The sequence below is a fragment of the Piliocolobus tephrosceles genome, chromosome 2 (assembly GCF_002776525.5).
Source record: "Piliocolobus tephrosceles isolate RC106 chromosome 2, ASM277652v3, whole genome shotgun sequence".
NCBI lineage: Eukaryota > Metazoa > Chordata > Mammalia > Primates > Cercopithecidae > Piliocolobus > Piliocolobus tephrosceles.
Genome location: NC_045435.1, coordinates 96,616,810 through 96,633,537, shown reverse-complemented (window position 1 = coordinate 96,633,537; position 16,728 = coordinate 96,616,810). Strand labels below are relative to the sequence as shown.

General features: G+C 40.7%; 1 protein-coding gene across 3 annotated transcripts in view; it reads left to right on the top strand.

Moving 5' to 3' along the window:
* MYRIP (myosin VIIA and Rab interacting protein) overlaps positions 1-16,728 on the top strand; it is a 409,112-nt gene that overhangs the window by 190,988 nt on the left and 201,396 nt on the right. The gene's annotated exons all lie outside the window — the stretch shown is intronic.

Genomic DNA, 16,728 nt, shown 5'->3' with positions numbered 1-16,728 from the left:
GATACATACAAAGGTCACACTCTAATGGGTTCTTGAATTCCACATGCAATTCCCCTCATTGACACAATTACAGAGATCTAATTTCTGCCTTTTGGATTTCTGGAATTTCTGATCTCCGTCTTTTTGAATTCACTGTTTAAAGCCACTTAACAAAATATTGGATGCCTATGCATAGAATATAACATTTTAAAATTTGAAGAGAACTTTACATTAAGCAAAGCCAAATGCAGGCCTCCTGCATTCCCACTTCCTTGCACATCCAGGAATGAAGCAAACATTACTAATCAAACAAAGCACCTTTCCCAGTGCGTCTAGACGTGCCCTCAGAATTCTTAATCCAGTTCTCCAGATGACCACTACAAAACGATGAGTGTATGTATAGATACATTGCTGGATAGAGATAGAAACTGGAACTCTCCATAACCGTTGACCAGGGGTAATTCCTTTACTGAACACATGAGCAGACTGAGTTCTCATTAGGTAAGGGCTTGCTCAGGATGAGGCAGCCTGTTAGTAGACAAGTCAGTTCTCAAACCCAGCCCGGCTGATCACTGATTCTATATTCTTTTGAATATCTAATTACTCATATTTGTGTCTCTGTTTGTTTTGCTTGAATACCTAGCACCAACAGAAGTTTTTCTGAAAAAGATACATAAGGGAACTTTGAACAATTTCCTAAATTCATTTAATCAGGTAGATTTCCTGGAAAAGAGCTGAGAGTCTAAAAGAAAGAAATAATTTACTTTTTTTTTTTTTTTTTTTTGTCTGAAGGTGAGCAGTATTAGACAAGGAACTGACTTACTCTGGAAATTCTAGTTGTACCTAAGATGCCTGATAAGGCCAGACTGTGAGTTTTTGGAGAAAGAATCAATTTGGTTTTCAGTCTAGCAGGTTAAATATGTATTTTTAATGTGAAGCCTTTCCCTCTTTTCACTATTTAGCCTAATGAGTAATCAGCATGTTGAAAGTTTTATTCATTTGTCTTTTGTTAATTTGTGACTGGGTGTTACTGTGCATTTTCATTGTGAACCGGCAGAAATGAACGAATTTTTCATGCAAAATGAGATAATTGAGACCTCTATGAACTTTAAACTAGAAGTTTTCTCTTTTCTTTATGAAATGTATCAATCATAGTCCACCAAGATGTACATGAATTACTGTTGCCTGTCCCTCTTTTGGAGGGAGGCACCTCCTTCTTTGGCTGCCATATTACTGCATTATCTTGGTCTCTGTCTCAACACTCTAACAGATTTCCTGATTTCATCAGTGCTTTTGTATTCTTTTGCTCCCTGACTATTGGTAATTTTCACTGCTTATCTTCAATACCTTCTCTTTGCTCTTTTACCATCAGAAATTGACTCACAGTTTCAGCTCCCACTTTTACAAGGACGATGCCATGCTATTAATCGAGTGCTTGTCTCTTTCTCCAGAGCTCCAGTCTGCTTTCCTGTCTCCCGCTAAACATGTTCACTTTGCTTTCAGTGAGTGAGACCTAAATGCATTGCTTTGCTACCCCAGTCTTCATTCTGACTTTCTTCTTCCTCTCCACAATGTGATCCCCTTATCATATATATGGTTTATGCAGACCAAACACATGGGTGGTCTTTGGTCCCTCATTTCCTGTATTCTGCCATCCCAGGCCTCACGTCCTCTCAAATGTTTTGTAACCATGTCATTCATGCCCACGTCACCCTTCCTGCTTCCACTGCTACCTCCCTGGGCCAGACTTTGCCAGCATTGGCCCCTGTCCCCTTCCTCTCACAGCTTCTACCTTTCCCATAGGCCCAGTAATTATAGCAATCCAGGGACTCCAAAAACAAGTCACTTCCATAGGCAATGCTTCTAACATTATGGACAACCAAATCAATAAATTAGTCACAAAAAAGAAGGATGAGAAAAATACCGGAAAAAAATGATCCCGAATGATAATACATATCACCTATCTAACAGCCCATACCAGAAACCCCACTTCCATCCCCAGCATCTCACGACGATGAGCCCCAGCATTCTATGGAGCCAACTACTTAAAAATCTCTTATTCATTACTTCCTCTTCATTTCCCTTACCTGGTCTTCCCTGATGCCCTCAGCCTTTGTAATCGTCATTGTTACCAAAAGTTTTACCTAATGTCTCTCCTCTGATCCCACTAGCAACCTTCTAATCCATTCTCTTGTGTCAGAGGTTCCTCTTTTTAAAGTAGATCGATAGTTTCATTGCCCATCATTGCCAATGAATTTGTCTTCTTGTCCCATTTACTTTAAAAAATGTTCATTCTTTGGGGTGGCATGCAAGGCCCCTTAGGACCAACCACAAACTTAACCTGCTCCCCAGCCTTTCCTCATTATTTCTGACTCCAATTACTGAACCAACCACTCATCCCTTCTCAAACACACCACATTCCGTTATGTATCTGCACCTTTGTACAAGGTGTCTTCTCTCCCTACAATATCCTCCTCCGTTCTCCTGCTAGTGAGCACCTGCACATCCTTCCTGGCCTAGCAGAAGCAGCGATGCTTCTGTAAACTGCACCCCACCTCCCTGATTGCCCACCTCTGCTGCCTCCTTACACGCCTATTGACATGCCTGTCTCTTGTACCTTGGACTTTGTTCTGTGGCTGTGTTTTTTTTGTTTTTGTTTTTGGTTTTTTTTTGTTTTTTTTTTTTGAGACGGAGTCTTGCTCTGTCGCCCAAGCTGGAGTGCAGTGGCCGGATCTCAGCTCACTGCAAGCTCCACCTCCCGGGTTTACGCCATTCTCCTGCCTCAGCCTCCCAAGTAGCTGGGACTACAGGCGCCTGCCACCTCGCCCGCCTAGTTTTTTGTATTTTTTTTTTTTTGTAGAGACGGGGTTTCACTGTGTTAGCCAGGATGGTCTCGATCTCCTGACCTCGTGATCCGCCCGTCTCGGCCTCCCAAAGTGCTGGGATTACAGGCTTGAGCCACCGCGCCCGGCCGTGGCTGTGTTTTTACCATTGTCTGCTCCTGTAGGCTGTGAACTGTGATTTATTTTATGTCCCCAGTACCTAGCAGAGAGCTAGACATAAAATAGGAGCTTAAAGTCTTGGGTGAATGAATAAATGAAAGAATGAATGAATGTTCCAGGAATAAGGGAACCAATTCAATCTTTGTTAGAGAACACATAAAATGCGGGGTTTTCTTAAGTATGAATTACCATTAGCACAATACCATTACCATTAGCATTGTAAGTGATTCAAATGAATGAGAGATACTTTACTTTGGAAAGAAAACTTTTGGGGCATTCAAATGGACTTAGTGAACAAAATTAATATCTCTGCAAGATGATAAGGATATATGTTTTGAACTAACATCTTTTAGGATTATTTTTAAGTTCCTTCTGTATTTGCATCTACATTTTTAAAAATAATTTCAACTTTTATTTTAGATTCATGGGATACAAGCACTGGATTGTTACATGGGTATATTGCATGATGCTGATTTGTGATACAGATAATCCCCATCACTCAGATAGTGATCATAGTACCCATAGATAGTTTTTCAGCCCACAACTCCTCTCTCTTCCACATCTAGTACTCCCCACTGTCTGTTGTTCCTGTCTTTATGCTCATGTGTGCTCAGTGTTTACCTCCCACTTACAAGTGACAACATGTGGTATTTGGTTTTCTGTTCTTGCATTAAGAATTAATATGTGTTTAATACCAATTTATTCTTACCTATTACTACTTCTAGACATGTGACAGAGTCAACAAATAGTTGCAGCTGTTTAAATTACTCGATTGTATTTATTTCTAGAAATAGAATTTGTACATCATTACTTACACCTTTTGAGTTTTGTGCCTTGGTGTTTTCTTTGGTCCAACACCCTGGATGTTTGACAAGTCTTACCAGACAGTGCTTAAATTTCGAATGAAGATGAACATTAAAGATAGGAACAGATAAGTGACCAACCTGTTTGAAGTAGCACATGTTATTTTGGGCCTGCTAACATGTCTATGGGCTGAGGAGGGCTGTACTAGGAAATCATAAGGTCTTCCTTGAGCTCAAACATATGGGTACAGAATATCCATTGCAAGGATGGTATATGCACCCAGGAAGAACTGTAAGTGTAGCAAATGGCAGACTTTATATGTAAGGCATATAATCACTCTTCTTGGCCCCTCTGATTTTTCTGATTTATAATTTTGATATTTGTATCTTGTATTCTTAAAACTATTTGCACGGTGTACCTCTCCAACATCATCGTAGCCACCATGTTGATATCAAGTGCTAACATGGACAAGCTTCAGTTCTGGAGGCTGTGCAAGTGAAGGGATTCCACCAGGTCCCCAGCTGCTCGTCATTCCAATATAGGGTATAGCCATGTATGAACATACTCTAGAAAGCAAGCAGAGTAAAGGTAGAGTAAACTCCTGTTCTCTACCTCCAAAGATCTTGTAGGGATTATTTCTGCCAAATGCCTCACACATACTAGCATTCCATAAAGATAATTCCCATTCCTTTTTATAAAAGCATGACTAAGGCAAGGAAGCCTTTACCTCCCTTTGCTCTGGTAAGGGAGATGCTTAATATTTTAAGATGCTTTTTAAAAACACTCTGTAGGATTTTTTGATAGTTTTCTTTTTGTACACAAATTTAGGAAAGGTGGTTCACTATACAGTAATAAGGGAATTTCCAGTTAGGAGGATCAGCTTTAGCTAGACATCAGAGGGGTAGCTGGCTTAGCAGCTAGAGGGCATCACCAGTGAGGCTTGGCATCTCTCCACAAACTGACATTTACTTTTACAAATATTCTCTTCTAGATGGATAAATCAAATATTAATAGAATTAAAGTAGGAGTTCACATACAATTCATGATGCATTAAATGTCAGAAAATGTGTGATGATCTGAGCTGTAGAGATCCTCTGAGCCTGTGTTCATCCTAAGTGAGTGACAGAATGAAGTCTGGAACATTTCTATCTTGTTTACAACAGCCAAGAGAATGAAGACAGTTTCATTTCTCTTGGGAGACAGTTTTTTTGCTCAAGATCAGATCTATATCAGTATGCCCAACAACAGGAAGAAAATTCTCTAGGACAAAAAATATCTACTGCTGTGGGCACCATGTGATATAGGTTTTGACCAACTCTGGAGGAGTGCTTGTACTCAGCCAAAGGCTTGAACTTTGGAAATTTATTTGTATATATTATTGGTATGTGAATGAGGAATGAAACAGCTTTAAATTCTGACATATTGTACTTATTTTTTATTCAGAAATAAGAATCCTATCCCTTAGTGGCACTGAAGATGTGAGAACCACTTGTCATCATATATGTCTGAATATTATTTTAGCTTTCCTATGGTGCTTAGTTTCAGGTAGATTAAAAGCAGACACAGAAAGTTTTGCCTTATGCATGATCCAAATTTACAGATGCAAAGGAAGAATTAATCAAACGTTCAGTTGTTTTGCCTAGATGTTTTTTGCAGTGTTAGAAGCCTAAGCAATTAATTGTTAGGAAGTTTTAGTTTTCATTTGTCCAGTGCTCATGCTTTATCATAATCTCTTGCCAATTGGTTGAACGTGTATTTGGGGAGAAAGGACATGTGCACACAGCCACATGATTCAGGCCAATCATCCTGTACAAGGGACAAAGGTGGCCATCCCTATCCTCCTCTTTAAGGAGTTCATTGTCCTGTCAAAGGCACATAAAGAAAGTATTAAAATTCAGTGTGATATGGGCTATAATCAAGTTAGGTACAAAGCAGTAGCTATGCATGGCAGAACTAGAGACTTGGTAGAGAAGATGACATTTGAAATGTGAGTCTTGGAGGAAAAAGAGGAGAAATTTGTCAGTAAGGCAGGGAGGGAATAGCACAGCATGTGTAGGAAAGGTCACAGGCATGCACAGGGATGGAGCACTCTTTAAAGCTCAAGGGATCAGCACACAGGAGCCATCATCAAATGGCTCTGAGTATTCATGGAGGCATTGTTGTTGACACTTGTTTTGAGGCATATCTCTCTGCTCTGGTCGTTGAAGGCAGCTTGGAATAGTCTAATGTGCAATGCAGGTCGGGGATGTAGAGGGTCCAAGCTAAGGCAATGGCAGAGCAGGAGCAGGGAAGGTGCCATTAAGGGTATTTTAGTGCAGAATGTGTAGGATTTGGTGCAAGATCAAAGCCCGAAGTAAAAGAGAGGGAAAGGTAGAGAATGACTCTTAGGATTCCAGAGGCATCTTTGGATAGAAGTTATGCTGTTTAGGAAAAAATACAGGAGTTGAAATAATAAATGTATTATTAAATATTTTGAGTATTTTAGACGTTTTGAGTTCAGTTCCACATGAAATCGTGACCTGGAAAAGAGATTGGCAGTTACAGATCCTAGGCAAAAACTCCAGGCAGTGACAATTCCTGTGAGAAAATGTGAGACTGAAGACATGAGAACCACTGGCACATTAACGTAGGTTATGACACACATATGGATCACACTCCTCGATGGGGGAATATAGAACAAGGCAGGAAGAGGTCTAAGGAACAAGCTCTGGGAAAGAACGAATGAAATCTGAATTAATCTGAAGAGAAAGCCAGGTGGCTCTGAGGGAGTCACTGGTGTCAGGAGAACAGAGTGGTCACAAGTGCAGATGTCAAGGAGGCCATGTGGCCAACGTGGACTTTAAAAAAAAATCTGGATTTGATGATACGTGACTTCAGCTCTCTGATGTATCAGTCAGGGTTCCATCAAGAAAACAGAAGCCCTCTAAATATTTCTTACAGAGAGTTTTTGATTTGAGAAATTGCTCACAAGAGTATTAGAAGAGTTGGAAAAGCAACAGGAGAAGCATAATGTTACCCAGAGATCAGTAACCATGCAGGCTGCCCCAGCCTTCAGGTTGGAAGAGAAGGAGAAAAGAGTGTTTAAGTAGGATCCCACAAGCCTGCATTTGCTCCATGGCATCACTACTGCTGCCTCTCTTGCTACTGACGGGGCCCTCACTGCAAGAAGGAACCAAGCCACATTCACCCACAGCCTCCTGCCTCTGCTGGAACATAAAGCAGAAAAATGACGTCTCCCTTCCACCTCCAGTCTCACACAAATGCCTTCCATTGGCAGAGCCTAACCAACAACAGCAAGCAGAAGAATCGAGGAAATGTGGTTTCCAAGCATCCAGCCCCCTGTGCTACAGAGGAGACTATGGAAATGGAAATGGAAGAAAGAGGCTTGGTCCCAACAGTCAATAGCTCAGAGAAGGAACTAAGGCAACTGTTTTTATAACCTAGATACTGTTCTTTCTCCTTTTTCATAATGATGATATGTAGTGTGTGCCCATTTTGACAGGACATAACAGGGTGTCATGGGTTTATCAGTGATTCATGGATTTTGTGACTTTTTTGATGATTAATAAAGATTTAGGGCACAGTTTTCTCTAAGATTAATGTGGCCTATGTGACACTAAACACAAAGAAGAATTGGGCTACACATAAGAAAGTGGGTGGTGGAGGAAATAGGGTACACGCTCTTGCCAAGGACGTGTGGAACCTGACTTTATGGAAAAGGAAGCTTCCTCTACTTGTATATGAAACATTCTCTATCAGCCTCATTTATTCTCATCCCTCACATCTCCATTCTTCTTGGGCTACTGCTCAAATGAAGTCATTCATAGCTCTTAAATGAAGGATCCTGGTCTGTCGTACGTACTGTGGCTGATTTGAGAAGGTGGGAAATAAGATTGACCTTTCTACTTAACAGAGTTGTGAAGATAGCGATTGTCAAATGATGTTTTGTGGAGGAGCCTGCCCTGAGCTACCATGAGATTAGGGAAGCAGAGATAGCTGGAGATGACTGGGTGGTGGGAGGTGCAGGAGGGGGATGGTGCTGGAGGGCAGGTGCAGAGAGAGCTGGGACAGTCAGCAACTTCAGGTAGGGATATCTATTTCAAATGTTTCCACTGAATCTGATAAGCCTACAGACTTCGAAGCATGTCCCCTCTTTTTGTGGGTTTTTTTTTTCACATGTTTCTGGCCAGAGTCTGGGTTTATGATGAAGCGCTGGTATGCTATGGTATAATACGAGTGTACAGCGTGATGATCCCAGCTTTCTCATGGCTGTTCTCTCATTGCTCTTTTCAAGGAAATACTTGTAATTCTCTTAAGGTACCCTCATTGGTTATTAGAGAGCTTTCCACCTGCTCAAGGTCAGGAGTGGATGTGCCTGATTTCGCTCTCTGGCTATTGGCCAAATATTCCAGATGATCCAATGGAGAGATGGGAGCCTTTTCTGAGCACCTGCTGTGGAGCAGAATCTTAGCTGGTTTGAACTGGAATAATTCCAGACATTTATGGGGCTGCTTTTACTTTTTGGTGCCTGCTGCACAACTCTGGTACATTTTCTCATTTATTTCTGCAACAAGCATTTCAGGATGCTGCTGATATCCCTTCTTTGCCAAAAAAAGAAACCAAGGTTTAGAAGACTGAGCGGTTCATAGCTATGAAGAACAGAGCTGGAGCCCTCAGTCTCTCCCAGCGACCATGTTGACTGAGCTACTTGCTGAACCTGAGGTTGGTAAGGTTCCCGTAGCCTTATCAGACAGTGCTCATGTGGGATGAGTGGGGCATGGCGAGTGGTCTGACTGTCTGGGTTCTGAATTAAAGTGGTCCCCTCCATTTATAGCTGGTAACCAAATAGCGTATTGTTGTGTGTCATTAACATTTGGAGGGAATGTTTAATTTGATTTTCTTTATTCATAAATCTGTGGTATCAAGGGCTCTGTTAGCCTTGACAGATTTTTTTATAACACTGTCAGGGGGCAGCAAAATGATTCTGTTTGAAAGTACCTAGTGAGAGACTGATATTACCCATGACAAACTAAACGCGAAGTATACTTTTAAATTATCATGAACACTGTTAATATTGTTTTACTCTAAGGTGGGTTTGCCCTTTGGAGCCCAGTTCTTAAAAGCATTTATAACATTGCTATAAGAAGTATTCCATGAGGGATCTGCTTCCTCACTTCACATTCACTGTTCAGTCCACAACAGTCTGGCTCCTGCCCAGCTTCCGCTACTGAAATTGCCATTCTCAGGGTTACTGCTGACACCTATGCAGCCAAATCCAGTGGCTATATCTCTATCCTCACAGCAAACGGTCATCCACTCTCCCCTTCTTGAAACATCCTCTTGCTCTGGCTCCTCCTCAGTCCTTCTGTCTGGCTTCTCCTCTTCAGCCTTTTTGCCTGAGTTTAAATGTTTGGGGTTTTCTTGGCTTGTTCTTAGGCCCTCTTTTCCCCCTTGCTGCCCCATCCCTCTGGGGTGGCTCATTCATTGTGTGAAGACGTTTATGATGATGACTTCCAAGCTCATTTAGCTGGCCCAGCCCTTCCTCTGAGCTGCTGAAACCTGCATCCAGGTGTCCTCTTGGTATTGCCATTCAGGTGCCTCACAGATTTCTCTAAAACTTACTCCTGCCCACCCTTGTCTTCTCTCTTTCCATGAACAGCTTCACTCTCCATGTGGTTACACAAACCAGAATCTGGTTCACTCTCTCTCCTGGCCCTCAACAGGTGCAACAGGCATCAGCCCACTTCCCTGCACTCTCCGATGACTCCTGCCCAGCCCAAACCTCAGTCACCCTCACCAAGAGGACTGCAGTGCTCCCCACGCTTCACACTTGCAAAGTCCTCTAAGAGTGGGCTTTACCTGACAGTGGCTGATAGTTCCCTGCTCACATCTTCCATAACTTCCCCCTTGTACTTAGAAAAAAAATCTTGTGCTCCTCCCCGTCTCCCCCCAATACTAAGCTCTGTTTCCTTGCTACTCTTTCTTTCTGGGATGCGGTGTCTTCCATTGGACTAGCTCCTTCCCATCTTCATGTTTTAACTGAAATGCGACTTCCCCAGAGAAGCCCTCTCTTGCCACCAATCTAAAGTAGGTCCTGATGTTATTCTCGGTCTGAGTATCCTACTTATTCTTATGAGAATGCTTCATAATTTATAGTTCTTTTTGTGCTTAATTTTTTTATCATGTGAATTCCTACGTTAATGCACATTTGATGAAGAGAGGGGCTATGTCTATTTTTTAAAAAATCCTTAGTACCTGTAATAATAGGTGCCTAATAAGTGTGAATGGAGTGAATGATTGACATTCTAAGCAATGCCCATAGCTATCAAGGGGTGGCAAGATGGGCAGGGCCAAGAGGGCACCTGGATGCGGGTTTCAGCAGCTTGGAGGAGGGGCAGGAGCAGCTAAGTGAGTTTGGAAGTCAATTCCACAAACATCTTCACATATGGGAATGGGTGAGCCAGCCTGGGGGGACAGGGCAGCAAGGGGGAACAAGAGGGCCAAGCTCTCAGCTATAAATCAAAATTACCCTCTCTTCGGTAACTGAGTTGAAGGATAGCAAACAAGAGATGTACATGCCATCACTTCCAGCTATGCGCATGGCAGACACTGCTACCTCATCGTGACACCCAGCTCCATTGAGCCTGTGTGTGTCCTCTCAACACAGAATGCTTCACCCTCTAACAACCTGTCAGAACTGGCATGGTGATAGACCAAGAGATCATGAAATGTTAATAGGCTTTTAAGATGCCTGTCGTAAGACCAGGAGGAGACTAGACCAGATGTAAGAAGATATTGCTAAAGATCAGACTAAGCATATTCAACATCTTTAGGGAAATACAAATAAAAGCCACAGTGAGCTACCACTTCACACCCTCAGTTACCTAATGCTCAAGCAACAAATAAGTCTTGAGCATTCTTGCCCAGATGCTATTGCAGAAACCTTCTTGACATATAGCCAAATATGTTCAAATGTTGTGGATACTTGGATCACTGAATTTCTTGCTAATCCAATGGAAAGACTAGTATTTGCTTTTGTAGCTTTGCACATTTAAAACCTCTAGCAACCCTATGAAGTAGGAATTATAAGTGCCACTCAGAAAAACACAGACCCCAAAAGGTTGGGGAACTTTTTGGTAAGTGATGAGCCCAGTTATGCACACTAGCTTCTGACATTAAACCCATCACTCTTTCCCACATAGCTGACCATTTGAAGTCCTGGTCCTTCCCAAGATATTTCAAAGCAAGTAGCCTGTCTTGCATCATTCTTGGTTGATCTGTAATTAACCATTGTAAGTCATCCTATACAATTCTGCCCAATGACTTCTTCCATGAGATACTACATGACAATAGAATCTAATAAGTGAGAAATGGTCTGAAGAATGGCACCTCTTTCCTCCATTGAGCCTGAAAAACACCTGATTTGCTAGGAATAAACTCTAGAGGGCTTGGTACAGTTATTACCAGACACCAGTGAGCTTTAAAATGCCATTGGAATTGGCAGTCCTGTGTATCAGTAAACAAAACTCATAAAGCTCAAGTTATCTTATGGATAGAGTTCACAGAGCTTTATGATCCCCAAACAATTTTCTTTCTGGATGTTTTATCCCATTTAATTTAGTATCTCTGAAATATCAATATAAGTCAGTCCATTTGAGGCTGTTCTTATACTGTTGAGAGATGTCAGAGCTGTCAATGACTTAGCACATCTTCTGCCTTCAATCTAAGGAACTGAGTAACATCTTCCTTCCCTGGAAATATCACCTCTGTTCTGTCTCCCTGTAAACATTTTATTCAGCCAAGTGTATGTATATGATATTTTACCCTATAGAATTATTAGCTGGTCTGACAATTCTGGATTCAGCCTCCCTTTATTATACAATAATCAAGCAACAAATAAGTACTGGGCACTTCTATGCAGAGCAGTGAGCTCTGTTCATGTGTTAGAAGATATGTAAGCCAGCTAAGGGTGCCCAAGAGCTAAAGCTGCAAAGATTCTGGATTGTCATGAACATATGTTTATATGTTGTTAAGTAAAAAAATAAGTTGTAAAAACATACATAGATTTCCAAATCCAGTAGCAGGGTAAGATGAGCTGGTGAGATGCTTTCTTTTACTAACACCAAACAAAAATACTAACAAAATGTGGGATTTAATATAAGAAAGGGAAAATATTTGCAAATTATGTATCTGATAAGGGACTTATATCTAGAATATATTAAAAACCCTTACAACACAACAGTAAAGGACAAATAATCTAACTTAGAAATGGGCCATCTGGGCCTGGTGTCTCATGCCTGTAATCCCAGTGGTTTGGGAAGCTGAGGTAGGAAGATCACTTGAAGCTAGGAATTTGAGACCAGCCTGGGCAACAAAGCAAGACCCTGTCTCTACAAAAAATTGTTTTAAAAAGTAGGCATGACATGTCTGTAGTCCCAGCTACTTGGGAGGCTGAGGTGGGAGGATCACTTGAACCCAGGAGTCCAAGGCTGCAGTGAGCTATGATGCCACCACTGCATCCCAGCACGGATGACAGAGCAAAACCCTGTCTCTACAAGAAAGAAAGGAAGAAAAGGAAGACAAGGAAGAAGAAGGAAGGAAGGAAGGAAAGAAGGAAGGAAGGAAAGAAGGAAGGAAGGAAAGAAGGGAAGGAAGGAAGGAGAGAGAAAGAGAGGGAGAGGGGAGGGAAGGAAGGGAAGGAAGAGAAAGAAGGGAAATAAAGAAGGAAATGGGCCAAAAATTTGAATAAACTTTTCCCCAAGGACATATACAAAATGGCCAATAAGCACATGAAAAGATGTTCAACCTCATCATTCATTAGGGAAATGCAAGTCAAAAGCATGAGATACCACCTCACACCCCCTAAGATGGCTGTAATTTTTTTTAAATGCGGACAATTACAAGTATTGAGGAGGATGTGGAGAAACTGGAACTCTCACATCTTGCTGGTGGGAATGTAAAATGATATGGCCATTTAGAAAACAGTCTGGCAGTTTCTCAAAAAGTTTAAAAACAGTGTTACTATGTGACCTACCAATTCTACTCCTATAATTGAAAATACATGTCCACACAACTTGTACATGAGTGTTTATATCAGCACTCATCATAATAACCAAAAATTAGAAACAATGTAAATGTTCATGGCGGATGAATGGATAAATAAAATATGGTATATCTGTAAATGGAATATTATTTAGCAGTAAAAAGGAATGAAATGCTGATGCATGCTACAACATGGATAAACCTTGAACACATTATGCAAAGTGAAAGAAGCCAGACACAGAGGGCCACATATGATATTATTTCATTTATATAAAATGTTCAGAATAGGCAAATTCATAGAAACAGAAAGTAGATTAGTGGTTGGCAGAGGCTGAGGGCAGGGGAGAATGCTTCATGAATACTGAATTTTTGATGCAATGAAAATGTTATGGAGTCAGACAGTAGTGGTGGTTGCATAGCTTTTTGAATATACTGAAAACCACTGAATTGTATACTTGAGTGAATTTACTATGTGAATTTTATCTTAATTTTTTCAAAATCTGGGGAGGGGAGTAAGAAAGGAAAATTCCTAGAGGGTATGTCTTAGGCCATTTGGCTGCTATAACAAAATATCATAAACCAGGTGACTAATAAACAAAAGCAATGTATTTCTCACAGTTTTGGAGGCGGGGAGGTCTGAGATCAAGATGTCAGCTGATTTGGTGTCTGTCCACTTCCTAGTTTGTAGATAATGTCTTCTCTCTGTGTCCTCACATCATGGAAGGGCAAGGTGGCTCCGTGGAGTCCCATTTATAATGGTATTAGTCCCATTAATGAGGATTTTTACTCTCATGACCTAATCACCTCCCAATGGCCCCACCTCCTAAAACCATCGCACTGGGGGTTAGTTTTCAACATAAGAATTTTCACAATCATTCAGACCACAGCAGGGTAAAAGTGAAAGAAGGAATTTAAAACCAGAGTGGTCTGCCTACTCCAGTGGGAAATGGGGCTCTAGGTTCTGATGGCTAGAGGCTGCAATGCTAATTTCTGCATGGGGCAGGAGATGTGGCCTTGAGCCTTTGCAAGACAAGCAGCTGAAAATGAAATGCCTGCTTAGAGTTTGGTCTTGAAGGGCTGTACTCTTAGTGAAAGGGACCTCAGAAAATTTTTGCCTACTGGCTTAGGGGATCTACAAAAGAAGTTTATCTTGGACCCCTGGGTGAGAGAAATGAAGTCTCCCATAAGAAATCAAAACCTCAAAATCCCAAGCCTCCACCGCAACAGGGTATTGAAAACTAGAATTATATAAGTCATATAGTAATGGATCCCCCAACATGAGAAACAGATGTGAAGCTGTTCCAGAATTGAGGACTTCTTGGTGATGACTTGTGAATGATATTTGCACAGAAAAGGTGCACTTACATAAAAAGCAGTCTCGACTGGAGATATCTTAATCAAAATGACAAACCATGTAAGCAAGGACCTACCTGGAACAAGAGTTAATAGATGCAACCAATAGGCAGATTAGTGCCACCTCTAAGAACTGAATATAAGAATCAGGAAGGGGGTATAAAAGAAGTATATTTAAAATTATTTTTAGAAGAAAGTATAGGAATGAATAGCACCAAGGAGAAAAGGACAAGCAGGCTTAAATGGAAACGAATCATTAGAACGTCTGGAAATGCAAAAATCAGTAAAATTTCAATTAAAATCCAGGAAGAGGTTATAAAAGAAGTATATTTTAAATAATTTTTAAAAGAATGTATAGGAACCAAGAAATGAATGGTACATGAGTGGAACAGGCATATTTAAATGGAAACAAATCATTGGAACTTCTGGAAATATGAAACTCAGTAAAATTTCAAAAGGATTAAATAGTGGAGAAAATGCAGATGAACAAAGAATTATTAAAATGGAAGCTAGAACTGAAGTGCTTATCCAGAATATATCTCAGAAATACAAAGAGATAAAAAAAAAAAAAAAAAGATTAGGAGACATAGAAGAACAGGAAAGGTTTGAGATATAATTGGAATTCCAGGAGCAGAAAATAGAGCAGGAGACAACACATTCAAAGGAAACCTGACTAGAGAATTCTTTAGAATTAATGAGGTTTAAAAAAATGACCAAGACACCCAAGCAAAATGAATGCAAACAAATCCACACTTAGTCACTTCATAGTGAAACTGAAGAACACTAAAGACAAATTTAAAAATTCTTAAAACTAACCAGTGAGAGAAGTTAGAGAAAGGAAGAATTACATTGACAGACTTCCCATTGCAACATTTGATACCCCCTCCCCCCCCAAAAAAGAATAATACCTTTATTCAGTACTTTCAGAAATGAGCTGTCAACTTGGAATTGTGCAGCCTTCTAAACTGTCTTTGAAATGTAAGGGTTAAATGGAGGCTGCTAAAGTTTACCTTGATGAAAGAATTACCAGAAGAACTGAAGCAACAAAGAAAATTAACAGAAAAAGGAAAATCAGATGCAAGAAGCAATAATGTGCAACGAAATTGATAAATGTGTATAAATCTATACAGAAATCAATTTTAAATAGCAAGAGTTCTGCTTTTGATAATTGCTGAGTAAACTTCTATTGGACCAACACTCCTGCAAATAAAAAATACACTTTCTGGAGGAAGTATATATTGCCTTAGAACACCCCGTTTGCAACCAGATGCACGAGATGCTGGAGAGATGTTGACACTTAGGTGAAGGAAATGACACTAGCTGAGTTTCCTATCTTTAGGGCTTTCAGTCTCAGGGTAGGCCCTAGTCTTCTTCATGTGGGGTGGCTAAAACCTCAACCAAACAATATTAAGCATAATTTTTGCAATTACAACCCAACATTAAATCAGTAGCCATGTAGAACACCAGAGGAAATTAAAGTTTGTATTGTTGATCATGGGACATCTGTTAACTTTATACATTAGTCCAAATATGCATGTTAATATGTTAAAGCTAACCACTAAAAGAAATGAAACAGGAAATGCCTAATCATAATGAAAAAACACAGAGAGTGAAGAAAACCAATCTATCTGATAGTAAGTAGGAAGAAACAGAAAAGGCATGGTAAATAGAAAATAAAACATAGCGGAGGGCATGCCCAAGATGGCCAAATAGGAACAGCTCCAGCCTCCAGCTTCCAGTGTGAGCAACACAGAAGACGGTGTGTGATTTCTGCATTTTCAACTGAGGTGCAGACCAACACCTCACAACTCACACGACGGGGTACACCCCTGAGACGAAGCTTCCAGAGCAAGAATCAGACAGCAACACTCGCTGTTCAGCAATATTATATCTTCTGCAGCCTCCACTGCTGATACCCAGGCAAACAGGGTCTGGAGTGGACCTCAGGCAAACTCCAACAGACCTACAGCTGAGGGTCCTCATTGTTAGAAGGAAAACTAACAAACAGAAAGGACACCCGCACCAAAACCCCAGCAGTACATCACCATCATCAAAGACCAAAGGCAGATAAAACCACAACAATGGGGAAAAAGCAGTGCAGAAAAGCTGGAAATTCAAAAAATCAGAGCGCATCTCCCCCTCCAAAGGAACGCAGCTCATCGACAGCAACGGAACAAAGTTGGACGGAGAATGACTTTGACGAGTTGAGAGAAGAAGGCTTCAGTCGATCAAACTTCTCAGAGCTAAAGGAGGAACTATGTAACCAGTGCAAAGAAACTAAAAACCTTGAAAAAAGATTTGACGAATGGCTAACTAGAATAATCAATGTAGAGAAGTCCTCAAAAGAACTAATAGAGATGAAAACCATGACACGAGAACTACGTGACAAGTGCACAAGCTTCAGTAACCGACTCGATCATCTGAAAGAAAGAGTATCAGTGATTGAAGATCAAATGAATGAAATGAAGCAAGAAGAGAAGTTCAGAGAAAAAAGAGTAAAAAGAAATGAACAAAGCCTCCAAGAAATATGGGATTATGTGAAAAGACC